We start from the raw sequence: 21,113 nt of genomic DNA on the forward strand, positions 1-21,113 counted from the left end.
TCCCTGCTCTTTAAGTCTATTGCATTAAAATGGATCCCTGGTACAGACCAACAAATTTCAATGTAAGTAAGTGGAGAACACAGCAATAATGGGAATAGGAAGCCTTGCCCTGTGGTCAGGTAGATGGTTCTTCTCTACTCTCAGATTCTCACCTTGTCTTCACCCTTCTGATTCAATCGTGTCTATCTCTCAGCTCAGGAGGAGAGGGATTACCTTTAATTTTATTACCTATAACCTTATTTATAGACTGCTTCAAAGATCCCTTCTACACTCATGTGTATATGTTACGTTTTTGGCTTCTATTTACCCCTAGTTTATTCTGTTTTTATTTATTTATTAATGTCAGACCCACTTCAGCTTCCTGGAGAGTTCATTCAGAAATCCGATTACGGGTCTTCATTTCTATGGATTTCCTGGGTAAACTATTCTCTTTCACCATGTTTATTACCACATACTTGCCTAATAGTTACACACTTCTGACACAACATCTTTTCTTTCCCAGTCCACCTCCTTCTTTGGAAATATGTAGGGGACTGATATTCAGTAGAGTTCAATTCTTAACCTAGAATTGTCAAACTATGCAAATTTGGAAAAGCATTGAGCTTTGGTTTTTATGTTTATCTATGAAACAAAAGAGTTAGACCTGGTGATCTCAGTAGTGGACACTGTGATTGCCTTCCCAGCATCCACTCTACCCCTCCTCTATTATGTCACAATCATCCTCTAGGGGTGTGGCCTGCTTCACCTAAGCTTACCAGTGAAATCCCTGTATTTGGTTCAGAGGTGGATATATGCCACAATTTGGCTTATTAAACATCAATTCTTGGGACTGGCCCCGTGGCCGAGTGGTTAAGTTCGTGCACTCCGCTGCAGGCGGCCCAGTGTTTCGTTCGTTCGAATCCTGGGCGCGGACATGACACTGCTCATCAAACCACGCTGAGGCAGCGTCCCACATACCACAACTAGAAGGACCTACAACGAAGAATATACAACTATGTACTGGGGGGGCTTTGGGGAGAAAAAGGAAAAAATAAAATCTTAAAAAAAAACCAAAAAACAAAAAAAAAATCAATTCTTCTATTTATATTCAATGTTGAGATAACACTATAATGAGCTATGTTGAGACATCGCTCTGGGCAATGTGCCATGTGAACGAGACGTCAGAATTGCTGCTGTCATTTTGCAGCCACCACGGAAGCGAAGCTGCCTAAGGATGACACACACCCACAGAAGAAGTCAAAGCAAGAGAAATGCCCAGGAATGTAGCTAAAGTTCCGATAAAACCATGCTACGATTTAGGTCTTCCCTCTGGAAATTTTTAGTTATCATTTACTAGATTCCCTCTATGTGTAAGACAATTTGACTTGGGCTTTCTGTTACTACAGTTAAAAACGTCTCAAATGATACAGTTTCCAAAAAGCCTTTCTATCTCTGTGATCAGTCTGGACTAATGTGTCCTAGGTGCTTTATGTGTTCATTCTTACTAATTTTCATGAAATATCTGTAGGGCCATTTTTATTAGACACAAACCTTCTGCATCTCTTCTGATCTTCTCAATTGCCTCTTTCTTTCCAAAGGCATTGCCTGTCTCCTAGATCATACTGCTTCCACTTTTTCTGGGCTCCCCAAGCTGCCTGGAAGGTGAGTCAAAGCTCTGAGCATGAATAGCTCTCATGTCCACAAGCTGAGCCTATCTATGCCAAATGACCACACTACTTTTAAACTTGTATAAAAGGCACACTTTCAGGCCTTGGTTTGGGCTTCTTGAGTGACTGTCAAGGGGAAGATGGTACCATCATGAATTCTGAGTAGTTGTATCCCAGGGCATGAACCTTGACCAATGGGAAATGAGACAAGGGGGAGCCATACAGATAACTCCCACTGTTCTCTCCCTGCTGTGGGCTGCTCTGAGGGGTGGTTTTGTCTTTCACACCTTCCTATAGCTTTGCTTCATGTCTCCCCTTGCCTCACTTCCACTTATTCCTCACCCTTACTTCCCTGGCTGTGTAACTTTCAGAGTGTCAGCTCTTTAATCCTTGCCTCTGCTTTCCAAAGGACCATCTTTATTGTGATAAGGCAACTGAAGTTCAGGGATTTGCTTGTTCAAAGTCAGTCAGTCAGCAGCCCTTGGATTTGTGTCTGGATCTCACACCAAGCCATATTGCCATAAATGTTTCTAACTATTTACTTTCCGGTTTGTAATTTTCTTTTCATGGAAGAGCAGCAAACAGTTCAAGGACAAGCTCCGATCCATGGACCATACTTGACATAGTCCTGATAACACTAGTGCTATAAAAATCTCAGAGTCTTGAGTTATGTTCTTTTCGCATCTCCACCCCATACCTCCTTCCCAGAACACTTGCTGCTGATGGACCTGAGTACTTGGGAATATGTTAAGGGACTTATATAATCCGTCAATTTATGCATCATGTAATTCACATTTCATTGCATTCCTTCTGTATTTGGAGATGGAATTAATGGTTTAAGACCCTGGAGCATCTTCCAAGAGTTTCGCATGGATTGTGTTTGATGGGAGAAAACTGAAAAGTTGTTTCATAGGCTTTTATATTATCTATAGGTATCATGATATTGATAGATATCTATAATATCTATCAATATTTTAGATTATCATTTCACTTAGGCTCCATCCTGTCTTCCTGAATTGAGGCCCAAAGCTCTGCCACTCAAAATGTTTTTAAGTTTATTAGACAGGAGAGGAGGTTCATTTGTAAGGGAGGTAGTAGATGTTAGGGGTTGATATGAAGCTGTAGAATCAGCTATATCTAGTTTCAAAATCCAGCTGTGTGTCTGGGGAAAAATTACTTAAATCCTCTGAACTTCAGTTTTGTCATTCCAAAAAAGGGGATAATAATAACTAGTGTTTGAGAGCTCAGACTACAGAGGTGAGCTGCTGGCATTTGCATCCTGGCTTTCTTACTCACAACTTATAGCAATCTTGGGTATGTTACATAATGTCTATTTCATTTTCCTTATCTAGTAAAATAGAGGTAATGCTGCTAATACCACATAGAGTAGTTGTGGATTATGAATTACATAACATGCATCTAGTTCTTAGAAGAGGGCTTAGTACACAGTAAGAGCTCAATGAATGTTAGCTGCTTCTTTAGTAACAGGGTCACTGTAGTTGTTGAATGAGAACCTGTGTGAAGCATCTGACACATGATAGGTACACAATAAATTGAAACCATTACTCTTTCCCTAAGAGACATATCACTTCTTTTTGAAGATCAGAATACATGTATACATATATCAAAGAACATTGACTTTTCAGTTGGCAAAACTTTTCTAGAAATGAGACCCAGGGGATTTCCTCATTTGTTCACACACACATTTATTCCTCTTTTAACAAAAACTTCCTGAATACAAGCAATGTGTTCAATACTGCACCAGACTCTGTGAAGATGTAAAAGTGAACCCTGTCCCGGAACTAAGAACTATGAACTAAAATCCACATAATTGGGATAAGATATGTCTACAAATAACTGTAGTGTAGCGCTGGACCTGCTAGGTTCTAGAGGAGAGGTACCGAGTGCTCGGAAAATTCCAAAGGGGAAGAGATCACGTCTGGATGGAAGCACAGGTTACTCGAAAGAGTAATCATCTGAGCTAGTCCTTAAAGTACTGGTACAACATTAATAGATAAAGATGGGAAGAGAGGACATTTCAAAAGTCAGAATCAGCGTGAACAGAAGTCTGAATTCAGGGAGATAGGGACAGCATTTGGTAAGCAAGCCTTTGGCACATAGTAAGTAGTCCAAAATGGGCACAGTACAAGGTAAGTGAACACAGATTAGCTGAATATAACTGGAAGGGTGGGTTGTAGATAGAAGGTGGTAGATTATTATTAGAGTAGTTACATTTATTCCCTGCCTCACTGGTGTCCAGGAGGAGAGATTGTCCCTAACACTCCTGACCTCTTGCCCTACTAGCTCTCCTACTTCTCCTAAGGGAAGATGGAGAGATCTTTCTGCTCGATGGATTCAGGGGCAGAGACCAAGCTTAGCTCCTTTTATTCCTCCTGTAGCTTCTCTGAGAGCCAGAGACCTACAAGAAGCCCAGCGACTCCATGCAGAGAGTTTTGCAGGGGCAGAGCTGGAGAAGGGGTGGGGTGGGAGGAAGCCTGCAGTTTTTTATCCCTGCCTGAGGTGCACTGATCCCACCTATCTGAGCTTTGTATTTCAGCCTTGTATTTATCAGTGATAGGCTGCTATATACTTATTTATATTTACATGTCTATCTCCATCAACCTCTCTTCCTTTTCCGTGTGTTTTTGGGAATGTTATATTACAAGACAAACCCAAAAGTTTCAATCTCCTATTAGTACTGAGCAGAATGAACCTTAGTTAAAGTTTATCTCCAAATGCTACAGGGTAGTAGGTGGACCTACCTCCACCCGACCCCTTCCCTCTGTGAGTATCCTTGAAACTGCCATCAAAGGAGTTGGTTGTTGGACAAAGCAGTTCACTCTGTTCTGCATCAGTCTTCCCAACAAGTCATTTTTGCCAATCTAATAGAGGAGAAATGGTATCTCATTGTCATTTTAATGTGAATTTCTCTTATAGTGAGTGAAGCTGAACATCATATTTGTAAGGGGCATCTGTGTATCTTTCTCTGAGGGCTGATGATTTCTATTTTTTTAACTTTCTTCTTTTAGGTTTTGATCTATTTTCTTGATTTTAAGAGCTTTTTATATATTAAGTAGGTTAGCTTTTTATCTCTGATATAATTTACCTACATTTTCTCCAAAACGTTTTTGTGTTTGACTTTGCTTAAGGTCATTTTGACAGGTAAGAGTTAAATTTTTAAAAATTTTTGTGTAGACAAACTTATCTATTATTTCTTTTATGCTTCTGGATTTTGTATCACAGTGAGAAAGTTTTTCCACACTCCTAAATTATAAAAGAAATTTACTTATTTTTCCTTTTTCTCTTTTCAAATTTTACATTTAGCCCTCCTGTCTATTCAAATTTCACTCTAGGATAAGATATGGGGATAAAATTCACTGAGCATCTATTATGTGCCAAAATGAAACAATGTCTACATGGACTTTTTTTTTTTTTTTTGGCGAGGGAGATTAGCCCTGAGCTAACATCTGGTGCCAATCCTCCTCTTTTTGCTTGAGGCTTGAGGAAGATTGTCCCTGAGCTAACATCTGCGCCAATCTTCCTCTATTTTGTATGTGGGATGCCACCACAGCACGGCTTGATGAGTAGTGCATAGGTCCGTGCCTGGGATCCAAACCTGCAAAACCCTGGGCCACTGAAGCGGAGTGCGCAAACTTAACCACTACACCACCAGGCCAGCCCCCATGGATATTTTTGAGTCTTATCAGATTTTGTAGGTTCTAAGAGATTATCCAGAACGATTCATTATTCATAAAAAACCCTCTACAAAACAGTATTTTATACTAATAATGAACATTAGTCTAAGAATAAGGAGACCCTGGTCACTAAATCTGTTTTGCTAGTAAATTGCAATATGACCTTGAGTAAGTCATTCAACTTCATATTCACTAGTATTAAATATTGGGTACCCTACATTTCAAAGATGCCCTGATGTATGGGATCTCTTTCAAGTCAGAAAGTTTAAAATAAATGCAAAATTTAAATGTAAAATTTAAAAAGTTTATTGCTTATCTCTGTTTGTAAGAATAGCACAGAATATTGAAGAAAAACTGAAAGTGAAAAAAAGGAAACAATAAAGACCACTCATAGCATAAAAAAGTGTAAGAGAAAACATTTAATAACAACAAAAACATGTAACCTTGGAGTGGCACTTTGTAAACAAAACATAAAACTTGAGAACCATGAAATAAAAGATTGAAAAATAATACTGTGCAATTTGAGAAAAATTACTTCATGGCAAAGCATAATCAAAATCAGAAGGCAAACAGAAAACTGAGAAAGATATTTCCAATACATATTAGAGTTAAAGAGCACACTTACTTTAATGTATACAAAAACTTACTAAAATCATAGGAGAAAAGCCAACAAACCATTAAAAAGCAGCAAGTATATAAAGAGACAGTTTTCAGAAAAACAATTGTAAATGGCTTTAAAAGCTGTGAAAATATACTCAAACTTATTTGCAATTAAAGGGAAGCAAAGATTGAGTTTTTAATACATGCCAGGGCCTGTGAATACAACAGTGCGAAAAAGAAAATGATCTCTTTTTCTAATCTCTCCCTCTGATACAGAGGGGAGAACCAGCATTAATAATAATAATAATAAACCAAATACATATGTAATTACAAATTGTGAAAAACTCCATGAAACAAAAGTAGTGGATGCAATGAGAGCATTTAACAGAATGGGTCAGAGAAAGCCTTCCTGAGTAAGTGACCTTTGAGTAGGGGCTGAAAAATGTATAAAAGTTGACTAGGAAGGGTGGGTGGGAAGGGGAAAAACATTTAAGATAAAGGAAATAGCACATTCAAAGGTCCTGAGGCATGAGGAGGGAGCAAAACTTGTTCAATGAGCTGAGAGACTATCAGGGTATCTGGAGGAGAGAAAGCAAAAGAAATGAGAGCAGGTGGTGGGAGCCAAGTGGACGAAGCTATATCATCATAGAATGCTGAAGGTCTTGCTAGAGACTGGAGAGTTGCCCTAAGAACAATGAAACGTGTTAGAAGAGTTTTAAGCAGGGGAGTAAGATGATCCAATTTGGCTTTTTAAAAGGTTTCTGATCACCTCGGATCCATTAGGATGGCTACCAGTCAAAAAAACCCCCCAGGAAATAAGTGTTGACAACGATGTGGAAAAATTGGAACCCTTGTGCACTTTAGTGGGAATGTAAAATGGTGCAGCCTGTGGACAATGGTATGATGGTTCCTCAAAAAGTTAAAAATAGAATTACCATATAATCCAACAACTTCACTTCTGTGTATATACTCAAAAGAATTGAAAGTAGAGTGTCAAAGATATTTGAACACCCATATTCACTGCAGCATTATTCGTAGTAGCCAAAAGGTGGAAGCAACCCAAGTGCCCATCAATGGGTGAATGGACAAATGTGGTATATACATACCATGGAACCGTGGAATATTATTCTGTCTTTAAAACTAAAGAAATTTTGACACATGCTACAACATGGATGAATCTTAAGGACATTATACTAAGTGAAAAAAGTCCACACAAAAAACCAAATGCTATGTTATTCCACTTAAGTGAGGTACCTAGAGTAGTCAGATTCATAGAGACACAAAGTAGAATGGTGGTTGCCAGAGGCTGGGGTGAGAGGGGAGTGGGGAGTTGTCTCATGGGTATAGAGTCTCAGTTTTACAAGATGCAAAGAGTTTAAAGATCTGTTGTACAATAATGTGAATGTACTTAACTCGACACTTAAACATGGTTAAGATGGTACATTTATGTTATCTGTATTTTAACCATGATTTTTTAAAAAAGATTGTGGAGTTCCTTTGTGCAGAATGAAGTGGAGAGAGTTGAGAATGGATACGAGAGGCCATGTGAGGAATTTCTACTGCTGAATGAAGGTAGAAGACAGACTTAACCAATTTCAGAGACCTTACTCTTCTCTATGATAGTTTTTCCTTTTTCATCCTGGATAGTCTGCTCTTTGTATTTTGGAGAGAAACATAGAACCATGAATTCAATAAGTCAGGGAAAGAGTCGGTTATAGAACTCAAGACACCAGGCTCCTTTTTCTGATGATTTGATGTGGCTTTGAATCTAGGATCTAGGATCTGATTTAAGGAAATTGATTCTGAAAAAGGAGTCCTGAGAGAAAGAGTCTGAGTCTACGTCCTTTGCATTTCCTCGTTTGCCAGCAGCCTTCCTTTCACATTCTCCATCTGTAATCATATGACCCAACACAGCTGCTCCAAGGCAAACAGGCAGATGTTAGCACAGACACTTCCTGGGCAGCTGTCAACACTGTTCCCATGGGGCAAGGACCTCTGAGATGTGTCCTTATTTCCAGGACACCATACAATTACTGACTCCTGATACGTTAGTGTCATTCCTAGGGTCTGCACAGAGTTAACATTGAAGTGGAAACATACTGCTCAAAGACTCTGGGCATAGACCCAATGTAATCTCATTTCAAGAGATTATAAATTAATGCAACTTTTTGGAAGGCAATGATAAAAGATAGAAAAATTTAACATAATTAATTAATTATTTATTTTTTTAAAGATTGGCACCTGTGCTACTACTGTTGCCAATCTTCTACATTTTTCTTTCTTCTTCTCCTCAAAGCCCCCCAGTACATAGTTGTATATTCTAGTTGTGAGTGCCTCTGGTTGTGCTATGTGGGATGCCACCTCAGCATGGCCTGAGGAGTGGTGCCATCTCAGTGCCCAGGATCCGAACCAGCCAAACCTTGGACCGCCGAAGCAGAGGACATGAAGTTAACCACCTCAGCCACGGCGCCAGCCCCTAACATAATTATCTAAAATTATGTACTTTAAAAAGTATAGAGGCATATGTGTGAGGGCTATATTGTGGTATTGTTTGTAATGGTAAAAAATTTAAAACAACTCAATGTCCATCAGTAGGCGAATGGGTAAACTATAGAGACATATTCATAAGGAGAATATTAAGAAACTATTGAAAATACAGTAGACTTATATGTGCTACAGTATATTGTGTGTGGAAAAAAGCAAGTTTCAGGAAGGAATGTATGATAGAATACTGTTTGAAGAAAAGAGTGTATGGGTACATATCAAATATATGCATAGATAATTTCCGTATGGATGCATAAGAGGTGAATAAAAGTATTTAGCTCTAGGAGATGGGACAACTCTAGAGGAATACTTAATTTTTAACTACTTTATTTCTTGAATTTTTATACAGCTTGAATTTTTAACATGAGCTTCTGTTAATTTTATAATTTATTAATAATTATTTCTCCAAAAGCAAAGATAAGCACATTTAAGTAATTTTTATAATTTTCAGTCCCTGCATTTTGACCCTTCACTCTTTACTTCCACTCCAGCCAGCTCAGGGAGGTGACCCAATAGAATTTGAAGACCTGCTAGGGAAAGGTATGTCTGAACAGCCAGCTGGAATGCCTGCATGTTGGGCAGACTGGAATGGGCTGTAGCATTAGCAGACCATGAGATTGGATGGATGGCAGATGCTCTCTATTTCTCTTATGAGGGATCTCATAACTTTGGCCAGAGGATATCTGGTAGAGGGAGCGCAGAGACCATCTGGGGAATATGGGGCTCATGAGGGCTTTGAGATGAAGAGAAAAATTTTGACAGGAGCCCATTTGGTCATCTCTGGGTGTTTTGTTTGTTTGTTTGTTTTAATGCTCCTCATCTCAAGTCTTTTTTTCTTACTGTGGTAAATATATATAACAAAATTTACCATTTTAATAATTTGATGTGTAAAATTCAGTATGCTTAATTACATTAATTACATTCACAATATTGTGTCGTCATTACCACTATTTCCAAAACTGTTTCATCACACCAAACAGAAATTCTATTCATTAAGCAATAACTTTCCATTCTCCCCTCCTCCAAGCCCCTGGTGACCTCTAATCTGTTTTGCGTTTCTATGAATTTGCCTATTCTAGATATTTCATATAAATGGAATCATATGACATTTGTCGGTTTTGTTTGACTTGTTTCACTTAGCTTAATGTTTTCAAGTTCATCCATGTTGTAGCCTTTATCAGAACTTCATTCCTTTTTACGGCTCAGTGATACTCCATTGCATGTATACACCACATTTTGTTTATCCGTTCATCTGTTGGTGAACACTTAGAGTTCTTCCACTTTTTGCTTATTATGAATAATTCTGCAGTGAACAACGGTGTAAATATCTGTTTGAGTCCCTGTTTTCAATTCTTTTGAATATATGCTTACAAGTAGAATTTCTGGGTCATATGGTAATACCGTGTTTAACTTTCTAAGGAACTGCCAAATTGTTTTCTACAGCAGCTGGACCATTTTACGTTTCTGCCAACAATATATGAAGGTTCTAATTTCTCCACATTCTTGCCAACACTTGTCATTTTCTGTTTGTTTGTTTGCTTTTAATTGTAGCCATCCTAGTAGGTATGAAGTGATTTCTCACTGTGGTTTTGATTTACATTCCCCTAATGACTAGTGATATTGAGCATCTTTTAATGTGCTTATTGGCCATTTGTATATCTTCTTTGGCAAAATGTCTATTCAAACCTTTGCCCAGTTTTTGACTGGTTTGTTTGTCTTTTTGTTGTTGAGTTGTAGGAATTCTTTCTATATTCTAGATAGTAAACCCTTATCAGATATAGTATTTGCAAATATTTTATCCTATTCTGTAGGTTGTCTTTTCACTTTTTTGATAATGTCCTTTGGTGAACGAACGTTTGTACTTTTGATAAACTCCAATTTATCTATTTTTCTCTTGTTTCTCATGCTTTTGGTTTCTCGTGCTTTTGTTTCTCATGCTTTTCTATCATCAATGGCCAAATCCAAGGTCATAAAGATTTACCTGTATGTTTTCTTCTAAGATTTTTATGGTTTTAGCTCTTATATTTAGGTCATTGATTCATTTTGAGTTAATTTTTGTAAATGGCATGAGATAGGAGCCCAACTTCGTTCTTTTGCATGTGGAAATCCAGTTTTCCCAGCACCTTCTTACAGAAATTCAATGTTTTGGGCACCCTTGTTGAAAACCAGTGGCTATGTGAGTTTATTTCTGAGCTCTAAATTCTATTCTATTGGTCTGTATATCCATCCTTATGGCTGTACCACACTGTTTTGATTATGTAGCTTTATAGTAAGTTCTGAAATTGGGAAATGTGAGTTCTTTAACTTTGTTGTTCTTGTTCAAGGTTGTTTTGGCTATTTAGGATTCCTTGCAATTCCATATAAATTTAAGAATCAGCTTTTTCATTTCTGCAAAAAGGCTGTTGGAATTTTGATAGAGATTACATTGACTCTGTAGGTTGCTTTTGCTAGGATTGCCAACTTAACAATATTATGTCTTCCCATCCATGAGCATGGTATGTTATTTCTATTTACTGAGGTCTGTGTAAGGGATTTTGGAAATAATCTAGGAAAAAAATATGACCATGAGGAGCAGTGACACACAACAAACTTTATTGGACAGGGTTTCATGAGCGTGGAAGTCCTTCATAGCATGAGACTGTCCAAAGGCTTAAGACAAGGGGCCACCAGGAGGGGAGGAAGACAAGGAAGCTCCCAGGGGAATAAGGGGTTGGAGAGGAGCCTTCCTTGTCTAGGTGATGTCACTCAGCAGTACTATGTGGAGTCTATGGGTCAGAAAGCTCTGAAGGGCTGTGGCAAGTTGAGACTGTTATAACTATGATGATCTATTTTATCAATGGTCAGCAGATGTGGGGTATGCAAAGCAGGAAGGCTCAAATAGCTAAAAATCTGCTTATATGGGCTATTTAAAAAATAAATTGGATGCATGAAAGATAGAGTTTGGTGCTGTTGAGCTGTTGCACAAACAGGTCTCAACCTGCAGTGAAGAAGTAAACAACCTATGGGCAATACACAGAGGCCATCTTTGACTCATTTATGTAATAGTCTAATTTCTTTCAGCAATGTTGTTTAGTTTTCAGTGTACAAGTCTTTCACTTCCTTGGTTAAATGTTATTTTAGGTATAGGTAATAGGTATTTCAGTAATAAGTATTTTATTCTTTTGGATGTTATTGTAAATAGAAGTGTTTTCTTAATTTTCCTCTTGGATTGTTCTTTGCTGGTGTCTAGAAAAACAACTGATTCTTCTGTGTTGATTTTGAACTCTGTAAGTTTTTGTGGAATTCATTTGTTAGCTCTAGTAGGTTTTTTGTGGATTCTTTGGCATTTTCTATGTATAGGATTATGTCATCTGAGAATGTAGATAGCTTTACTTCTTCCTTTCCAATTTGGGTGACTTGAATTTCCTCCCTCCCTCCCTCCCTTCCTTCCTTCTTTCCCTCCTTCTTTTTTTTCCCTCCTAATTGCTCTGGCTAGAACTTCCAGGACAATGTCAAATAGCAACAGTGAAAGTGGTCATTCTTGTCTTATTGCTGATATTAGTGGGAAGACTTTCAGTTTCTCACCATTGGGTATGATTTTAGTTTTGAGGGGTTTTTTGTGCATACCTTTTATAATATTGAGGAAGTTTCCTTCTGTTCCTAGTTTTCTGAGTTGATGAAAGGATGTTGGCTTTTGTTAAATTCCTTTTCTGTGTCAATTGAGATGATAATGTGGTTTTTTCCCTCTTCGTTCTATTAATATGCTGTATTACATTCTTTGAGTTTTCTTATGTTGAACCACCCTTGCATTCCTGGGGCAAAGCCCACATGGTCGTGGTGTATAATCCTTTTAATATGCTTCTGGATTCACTTTGCCAGTATTTTGTTGAAGATTTTTGCATCTATGTTTGTAAAGGATATTGGTCTATTTTCTTTTCCTGTGATGTCTTTGTATGGCTTTGGTATCAGGATAATGCTGACCTCATAGAATGAGTTAGAAAGTTTCTTTTCTTTTATTTGTTGGAAGAGATTGAGAAGGATTGGTGATAATTCTTCTTTCAATCTTTGATAGAATTTACCATTGAAACCATCTGGCTCTGGACTTTTTTGGAGAGGTATTGATTATCAATTTAATCTCTTTACTTGTTATAAGTCTCTTCAGATTTTCTGTTTCATAATGAAACAGTCTTGGTAGGTTGTTCGTTTCTAGGAATTTATCTGTTTCATCCAGGTTATCCAATGTGTTGGATACAATTGTTCATAGTATTTTCTTATAATCATCTTTTATTTATATAAAATACATAATGATGTCTCCACTTTCTTTTCTGATTTTAGTAATTTGAGTCTTCTTTCTTTTTTCTTAGTCAATCTAGTTAAAGTTTGTCAATTTTGTCAATCTTATCAAATAACCCATTTCTGATTTTGTTGATTTGCTCTGTTGTTTTTATATCCTCTGTCTTATTTATCTCTTCTCTAATTTTTATTTCCTTCCTTTTTCTAGTTTTGGATTAAATTTGCTCTTCTTTTTCTGATTCCTTACGATGCAAAGTTAGGTTATTGATTTGGGGTCTTTCTACTTTTTTAATGTAGGCATTTACAGCTAAATCCCCCAGTATAATGCAAGTGCTTTTAAAAACCCCAATTTCCCAAAGAAACTCCTTCTGAGCTTTTTGATGGCCTATTGTATGTCTTAACAATAATCTTTTGCCCCAGGTTGCTGAGAGTTTTTAGTAAGCAAAAACTTGCTTGAGCAATGCCCGCCTCTTTCCACCCTGGGTGAGTTCTGTGTTAGGTGAAACAAGGAGAAGTATCTTGTGTCAGTCCTTCAGGTAGCCCCAGACAGTTAGAACAGATGTGCACAATACTTTGTAAGTAAGATCTTCTCTGCTCCCTTGAGAACCAGGGACTGGGGTCCCACAATCGGAATGCAAATTGCTATTTCAAGCCTGCTGCTGAGAGGGGGAAAGCATGGGCAAGGGTAAATAAAAGCATCGCAAAGTTTTCTTAACATTTTTAAGTTGCCTTTTTCTTGAATCAGTGTTTCCTTGGTTGTTATAAATCTTTTATTCTTTTATAGAGTTTGACAAAGTTAGTTCTGACAGTTCCTACTTGTTTTCTGATGTTTCTATGGAGGACTTGGGGCCTAGGAGGAGGGCAGCCTCGGTGCTGAGAAACTGCTGATGAGGGAGATTTCAAGTGTGGCCATTAAAAAACTTTTAAGAGTTCTTAAATTTGATTAGCCTCATGAGAGAAAGGCTGGAAGTTTCTCTGTCTTTCCTTTCACTGCATCCCTAGGGTTTCTCTGAACTTAGGCAAATTTGGTTCCTCAGCATATAACTCTCCTTGGGGACACTTTGGGGAGGGAAAGAAGGAGAGAAAGTCAGAGAGATACAATTGGGCTTCCCATAGCAGTTATTACTGAATTTTTTTCTACAAGCTAGTGTGAGGACAATTTTGTCTTTCACTGAGAGTGAAGATAGCAGCTACTTGCTCTGGCCCACAGAGCATGCTCAGCACTAGTCAGGCTGAGCGTAGTAGCCTGGGACACATCCTTTAGAGCTATAGAACTTTCCAGTTTAGTCTCTTTCTCTGGAGGTAAGTATCTTTTAGGAGTTTCTCTCTGTGAATGACAGAGTAGGAGAGGATCAAACAGGAAGTTCTGAGTCCGGCTTCCTTCTAGAACAAGGATACCTACAGCCTGAAGAGTGGGCTAGGGGAGCAGAAGACTGGATGGGCTCATCTTCAAATCCCCACTCCCTGTACAGCAGAGAGTAGATTGCGCTCTTTCCTGACTTAATATTGGACATAGGCACAGCTCCTTGCTCTTGTTATGACCCTCCTCTCTCCTTTTCATCTGGTCCTGGCTAAACAGAAATGGTGGAAGGCAGACTACTGAGCTCTCCAAACAGTTGTTACCCAATTGCCATTTTATAAGGGATCTGCAGAGAGAGGAGCGCATGTTGGCAGGGCAGTGTTTCAGTGAAGACTGAAGGGAGAATTGGCTTCAGAATTGGCCTTAGCTGGGACTAGATAAGCTTTGTTCATAAATTCATTAATTGATCGATTCATTGACTTATTCATTCAAAAATATTCATCAAGTAGCAGAAACGGTAAGTAAGAATGACAAACTTTCTGATTTCGTGGAGCTTACATTGTAAAATGGGAGACAGAAATAAACAAAAAGCAAACATATAATTTCAGTTGAGGAGAGCTGAGAAGATAAATATATCCCAGTGAGGTGATAGAGAGTGAAGGGTGGTCTGTGTCCTTTTAGAGAAGATGATGAGGAAAGGCTCCCTGAGCTTGGGCACTTGAGCAAAGACCTGAAGGAAATGAGAGATGGAGCCCAGAAATCCTAAGGGGCTCAGGTCCTTGGGTCTATTTCATGTTAGTTACAACTGAGTCTTTAATTTTTCATATGATTTTGTAGGAAAAACCTGGTTGTAAAAGGAACATTGGCTCTGGGGAGAGTTTTTGAACTTCTGTTAGACTGAGACTATGGCCACTTATATGTAGGGCCTGGACTGGGCCCAGATTTCACATTTGGTGGCTTTGACTTCCTGCTGGATCTAGGGTTTTGGGCTCTTGTGAAGGCGGAGGATGTTGAAATTGGACCTTTAGTCTCTTGTCTGCCAGTCCCAGCATGAGGTCAGTGTGGGACAGGTGGAAACTGAGGATGGAAGCTCCTCCCACGCTCTCCTCTAGACCCTCCTCCTGTTAGTCTGAAGTTGGTATTAGAGTCTGGGAGAGAGAGGCCCCTGACCGACTAAGCCCAGGTGCTGGTTAGCCTTCCTCCTATGAGAAGACACATTCACTGGGGAGCAAAGCAAGGCAGACTTTCCCTTCCAAGAGTAGGGAGAAAGAAAACAGTAACTCACTCAGGGAACTAGCTGACCAGTGGCCTGAGAAAGACAGTCCTTGCCCTCAACATATTACAGAAATTCCTCAGAGTTCCCCACATTCACACCCACCAGTGATACCTATGATGATGGAGGTAAAGGAAAGCCTTTAAAATGATTATGATGCAAATAGACCCTGTGTCAGGAAGAACCAAAGTAAACACATAACCAGATTTGGGTAGGATTGGGTGGGAAAACTTTTTTATAGGATGTGATACTGGAGCAGAGCTCACAGGACAGAATATGCTTGGTGGACCAGATAGTTTAGGGCATTCCCCATGGAAGGGACTTAGTGGTATAAAGGAGCATGCTGTGGTCAGGGAGGCAGACTGCATGGCTGTTCAGAGTAGAGTGGGAGGCAGGATAACCTGTGGATTGAGAGATGCAGGTGGTGTGTATTGGGCAAGGAGTTGTCTTGCCTATGGGGTGGTGTTGGTGACTGGCCTCATCTTCTGGGCCAGAAGCAATTTTCTTCATATATTGTGTACATTCTTAAAAGAATTAGCATTGTATGTAGAGGGAACAATAGAACACGAACCCTTCCTAGTGATATTTTAGAGCCTATGAAGAAGAGGAGAATATTTTCTCTGCCTGGAACTGTTTCTATTTGTTTTGAGATGGAAGCAGTGTTCTCTTTTACGCTCTAGATTTCATAAGGAAGAAGTGCTCAGAACTAACCGGAGGAATCACTCTAGTGCCGCTGAATTTATATCTCTTAGGTCCTTGACTCCCAAGAATAATGCCATATCTTGTTTGCTACCTTCTTCCTCTTCTACTCTGTGACGTTAATTGGAAACACAGTCGTCATCATGATGGTCTGTGTTGACAAATGTCTGCACTTCCCCTTGTATTTCTTCCTCGCCTACCTTTCTGTCTAGGGATCCTGATCACATCTGTTGCAATCCCCTTGATACTTTAGGGGTTGCTGCTCCATGAGATGCAGGCAACAACTTTGACTGCATGTGGTGCACAACTGTATTTGTACCTTTCCTTGGGTATGTCATGGTTTATATTAATGGGAGCGATGGCTGTGGACCATTATGTGACTGTCTGTAACCCTCTGAAGTACAACATTGTTAGGAACAGCTACACCTGCATCTGGGTGGTAGTTGTGTCGTGGATGTTTGGGTTCCTATTTTAAATCTGGCCAATGTATGCCACATTTCAGTTTACTTTCTGCAAATCAAATGTGTTAGACCATTTTTACTGTCAGTGAGGGCAACTGCTGAAACTATCCTGTGATGACAGTCTTTTCACAGAGTTTGTTCTTTTTTTAAATCTATTTTCATTATCATTGGTTCTCTGGCCCCGACAATCGTCTCCTACACCTACATCATCTCCTTCATCCTCAAGATCTCCTCCGTCTCTGGCCAGAGGAAAGCCTTCTCTACTTGTGCCTCCCACTTCACCTTTGTTGTGATCAGCTATGGTGTCTGCTTATTTCTCTACGTGAAATCCAAGTAAATCCAGGCAGCCGAGTACAACAGGGTGGTGCCACTGATGATTTCAGTGGTGACTCCCTTTCTGAACCTTTTTTTTTAAAGATTGGCACCTGAGCTAACATCTGTTACCAATCTTTTTGTTCTTCTTCTTCTTATCCCTACACCACCCCCCCACCCCCGCCCCGCTGCTCCCCCCTCCCCAGTACATAGTTGTATATTCTAGTTGCAGGTCCTTGTAGTTGTGTTATGTGGGATGCCGCCTCAGCATGGCCTGATGAGCAGTGCTAGGTCTGTGCCTGGGATCCAAACTGGCGAAAACTTGAGCTGCCGAAGCGAAGCATGCAAACTTAACCACTCAGCCATGGGCAGGCTTTGAACCCTTTTATCTTTACCCTCCATAATGACTAATTCATAGAGGCCTTTCGAGATGTCATGAAATAGTGCTGTCAACTCCTCAAGGATTATCTCTGTCCTAAGGACAATCATGGATCATCATCATGGACCTGAACAATCTGAAAGCACTCGTTCAAATCTGAAATGATTATTTTCATCACCAAATGGTTTGTGATGTACAAGGGAACTTTAAGTTACTGACAGTGCTCTATTTTCTAACTGCATGATTCCTCCATGGGAAATCACTTTGTTGTTTTTTAACTGGATATATATGTTTGTACACACTTTTTAGTTAAAATACATTTCACAAAATAAATTTGACATGTATAAATATTCAAAATATGTGTGATTTTTTAGAACACCAAGATCTCTGAATCTGAAAAGCAAGGAAAAGTGTAATTCATTCTCTGACAGCTGACCTAAATGTTTGATTCTAGCTGTTGAGGTCATCTTCCACTATATTGTCCTGTGCTTCCATGATTTTCTCATTTCCTATAGTTCCCCATGTTACCTCCCTGAGTGATCCCAAGTCCAGCTTAATGTTTAAGTTTTCCTTGAGGTTCCTGCTCCAAATTTCAGTAGTGACAGTACCTCTCTAGATTTTCTCGGCTGGCAATTGTGAGCACGAACTCACTCCACAATGCTGACTTCTTACCAACCTTAGTAACCAATGTGTGTTTATATACGCACATTTCTAATTGGTGGATTTTCTCAGAGTGTGGAGGGAGCATCATGGAAAGAGGCATTTTCTTATCTGGCATCACTCACATCATCATGCCAGCCCCAAATGTGGGAGAGCAATGGGGCTGTTTTCTGGGAGCTGAAGTGACAAGGGAGAGCTGACCTAACTGTGTCCCTGGGCTAAGGCAGGAGTGCAGAGAGGGCAGAAAAAGAGGCAGGCCCTGGTCACTTCTCCCTGCATTTCTCACATTGTTCTCTTCTGACATATGCATTCCACCTCGCTTCTCTCTTAGCTACCCCGTGTCCCCTCTCAAGCCCAGTTTCTTTTCTGATCCTTTTTCAGGTCTGTCCATAAATGCCAGATTCATTTCTGTGCTCTTTCCCCCCTCACATTCCTCACAAGGACCAAGTTTACCAAGCTGTCTTTCAGTTCTTCCCTGGGCTTCCTAACCCTACGTCTCAGTTCCAGTATTGTCCCATCCCAATCCCTGTTCCTGTCACACCCAGTATTCTCAATTAACATTGCTGTGTCATATGACACTAGTTTACAGGTTTCTTCTGCTCCATTCTTTGTAAATACACAAGTTTGGTATTAGCAACCCAAATGTATATCAAAAAGTGACTACTTAAATATTTTATGGAACTTCCATTCAGTCAAATATTATGCAGCTAAAAGAACAATGAGAAAGTTTTCTACGACATTGAAAGAGATTTTTGAGATATACTATTGAGTAAGAAAAGCAAAGAGCAGAAGATTTTGTTTAGTTTGTTACCTTTTTGGAAGAAAACAGTAAAAATTAATTTATGCTCATATTTGCATATATTTGCATGAAGAAAAGCCTGGAAAGGGAGCACAGGAAACTGGTTATCTTGCGGATATGGCAGTTAGAAGGTCATTAATAAGAATAGTGCTGGGAATAAAAGTCTTATTATATATGTCTTTACATTGTTTCAAATTCTACTCCATAATAATGCCTTACTAGAAATTATCCTGCTTCTAATTGCCAAAAGAGTTTGCTTCCTTCTGCAAATATCTCACTGTAGCAGACGAGCTATTTTGGCAGAAAAGTCTTCAGTAAGTGTGGATACTTTGTACAGTTTCTGTAGAGCTGAATAGAGAAAATGGGAGAATAATAGGGGAGGAGAGATGGAACTTCACATTTTTCTTATCCAGAGTCCTTGGCTACTTTTGTAAGCATATAGAGATAATCTTTAGATATTTCAAATAACTATCTTATATTATCTGATGTGTGTGTTGGAAATATCTTTTGTCAGTCTGGGATTTTTTTCTTTTCACCTTTTTAATGAAATCTTCTGTCATGCAGAAATATTAATTTGCTGCTGTCAAATTTAATTTTTCTTCTGTGATTTATATTTGTGTATATTGTTTAAAAAGTCCGTTTCCACTCAAAGCACTTAACAGGAGTCTCTTGTAATAGCTATATACTCAGACAATGTAGATCTAGCACACTGTTTTTAAAACGGGAGAAGAACAGGAAGAGCATATGCAAAATTTTTTCTAACAGTTTTCAGTAACTGTATCAGTGGAGACAGAAGTATTATCTAGGAATGTTATGTGTGTAATGTAAGATAAAGCACATGAATAATTATGAAATATCCTAGATATAAAAATAATATAGAAGAGGTTAAGTAAAGTCTCTAGAGTTTTGTATTTAACTTGTAACATATCATGATGGACTCGTTTTTTGTTTTTTTTTTAAGATTTTATTTTTCCTTTTTCTCCCCAAAGCTCCCTGTTACATAGTTATATATTCTAGTTATGGGTCATTCTAGCTGTGGCATGTGGGATGCCACCTCAGCATGGCTTGATGAGTGGTGCCATGTCCACACCCAGGATCTGAACCGGCAAAACCCTGGGCCGCCGAAGTGGAGTGCACGAACTTAACCACTCAGCCACGGGGCTGGACCCTGGACTCATTTTTTTATATATAGGCCTATTTTATATATCCCTAGGCCCAGATTGTACCTTGCAATACTATTTCCCAATAGGATACCTAAACCAGGGCTTCTTGGAAAAATGGCTGTTTTTAGGTCTTGGGCAGGAAATCTACAAGATGACCTTGTAACATCTTATCATACCAGTGTCGGGGAGGAAAACATTTCCTCTGCCCACTCTAGGTCCTTCTGGCCAGGTTATGAATTAAATTCACATGAAGCAGAATAACAGGAGAAAATGAAATAAAGCTTTATAACATGTATACCTGGGGGAGACTCAGGAAGACTGAGAAACTCACCAAAATGGCAGAGGTTCTCATCTTAAGTACTATCTTCAGCTACAAAGGAGGACGTTGGGGGTTGGGGGAGTCACTATGACAGATTACCAGAAAAGTACAGTAAACAAGATTAAGGTTATTATGCAGATTTCAGTCCTTGTCTTACACATTGATAAGAGTTTCTAGAGATAAGGTCATCCCCCCTTCTTCCCTGTCCAGAGAGGGAGACACCTTTACAGATGGAGATTTCCCTTACAAATGTAAATGTCTCTTTCAAAGGGTAACTTCTACTTTTCAGAGTTCCTCTCATGTCTGCAGTCTTTAAAAGTAACCAGCCCAAAATAATCCTCATGCCAATGAGACATATCTTGGGATGGCCAATTCCAATCCCCACACCAGATATCAAAGATTATTAGGCTTATGTTAAAATGATTCAAGAACCAACTGAAGGAGGCTTCTGCTGGCCAAAGATGAGAGAAGCTGTGTTTCTTAAAATATTATAATTGTAAACATTTGAAGTTCATCAAATATATTTGAATCCATGAGTTCATAATGATATTTACAGTTATTTTCAAAAGATTATCTTCATTATTTGTCAGATCTAAGTCTGATCAAGACTCTGAAACCAGCTACCAAGTTACAGAAAAATATGCAGAGAACAGAAAGATGTGTTTAACTGCACCCTGAGTATGACATGACATTAATCCAGACTATGGGAAACTCTGTAGTCAAAAAGCCTGTGTTCTTCAACAAACAGATTGGAAGGAAATGGAAGGACTATATAGAGTGAAACTGTAGATTAACATAGTCTTAAAAAACATATCAAATGAAAAAATGTAGAAGACATCTATAGTATGCAGCAATTCATACTGGTGTGATAAAACCATTAAGAAATGCAAGGAAGTGATTACCACAAAGGTGTGCTTTGCTGTTACTTTTGAGGCAGTGAGGATTGTGCTTGGAATGGGACACATGGGCAGGCTTCTGGGGTTGCTATCAA

The 21,113-nt window shown here is 39.0% G+C and overlaps 1 pseudogene; it reads left to right on the top strand.

Annotated features, from left to right (window-relative positions):
* The first annotated feature begins 15,452 nt into the window (after positions 1-15,452).
* LOC103558281 (olfactory receptor 9A1-like) lies at positions 15,453-16,961 on the top strand (annotated as a pseudogene).
* The last annotated feature ends 4,152 nt before the right edge of the window (positions 16,962-21,113 follow it).

This window comes from Equus przewalskii, chromosome 4 (genome assembly GCF_037783145.1).
Source record: "Equus przewalskii isolate Varuska chromosome 4, EquPr2, whole genome shotgun sequence".
NCBI lineage: Eukaryota > Metazoa > Chordata > Mammalia > Perissodactyla > Equidae > Equus > Equus przewalskii.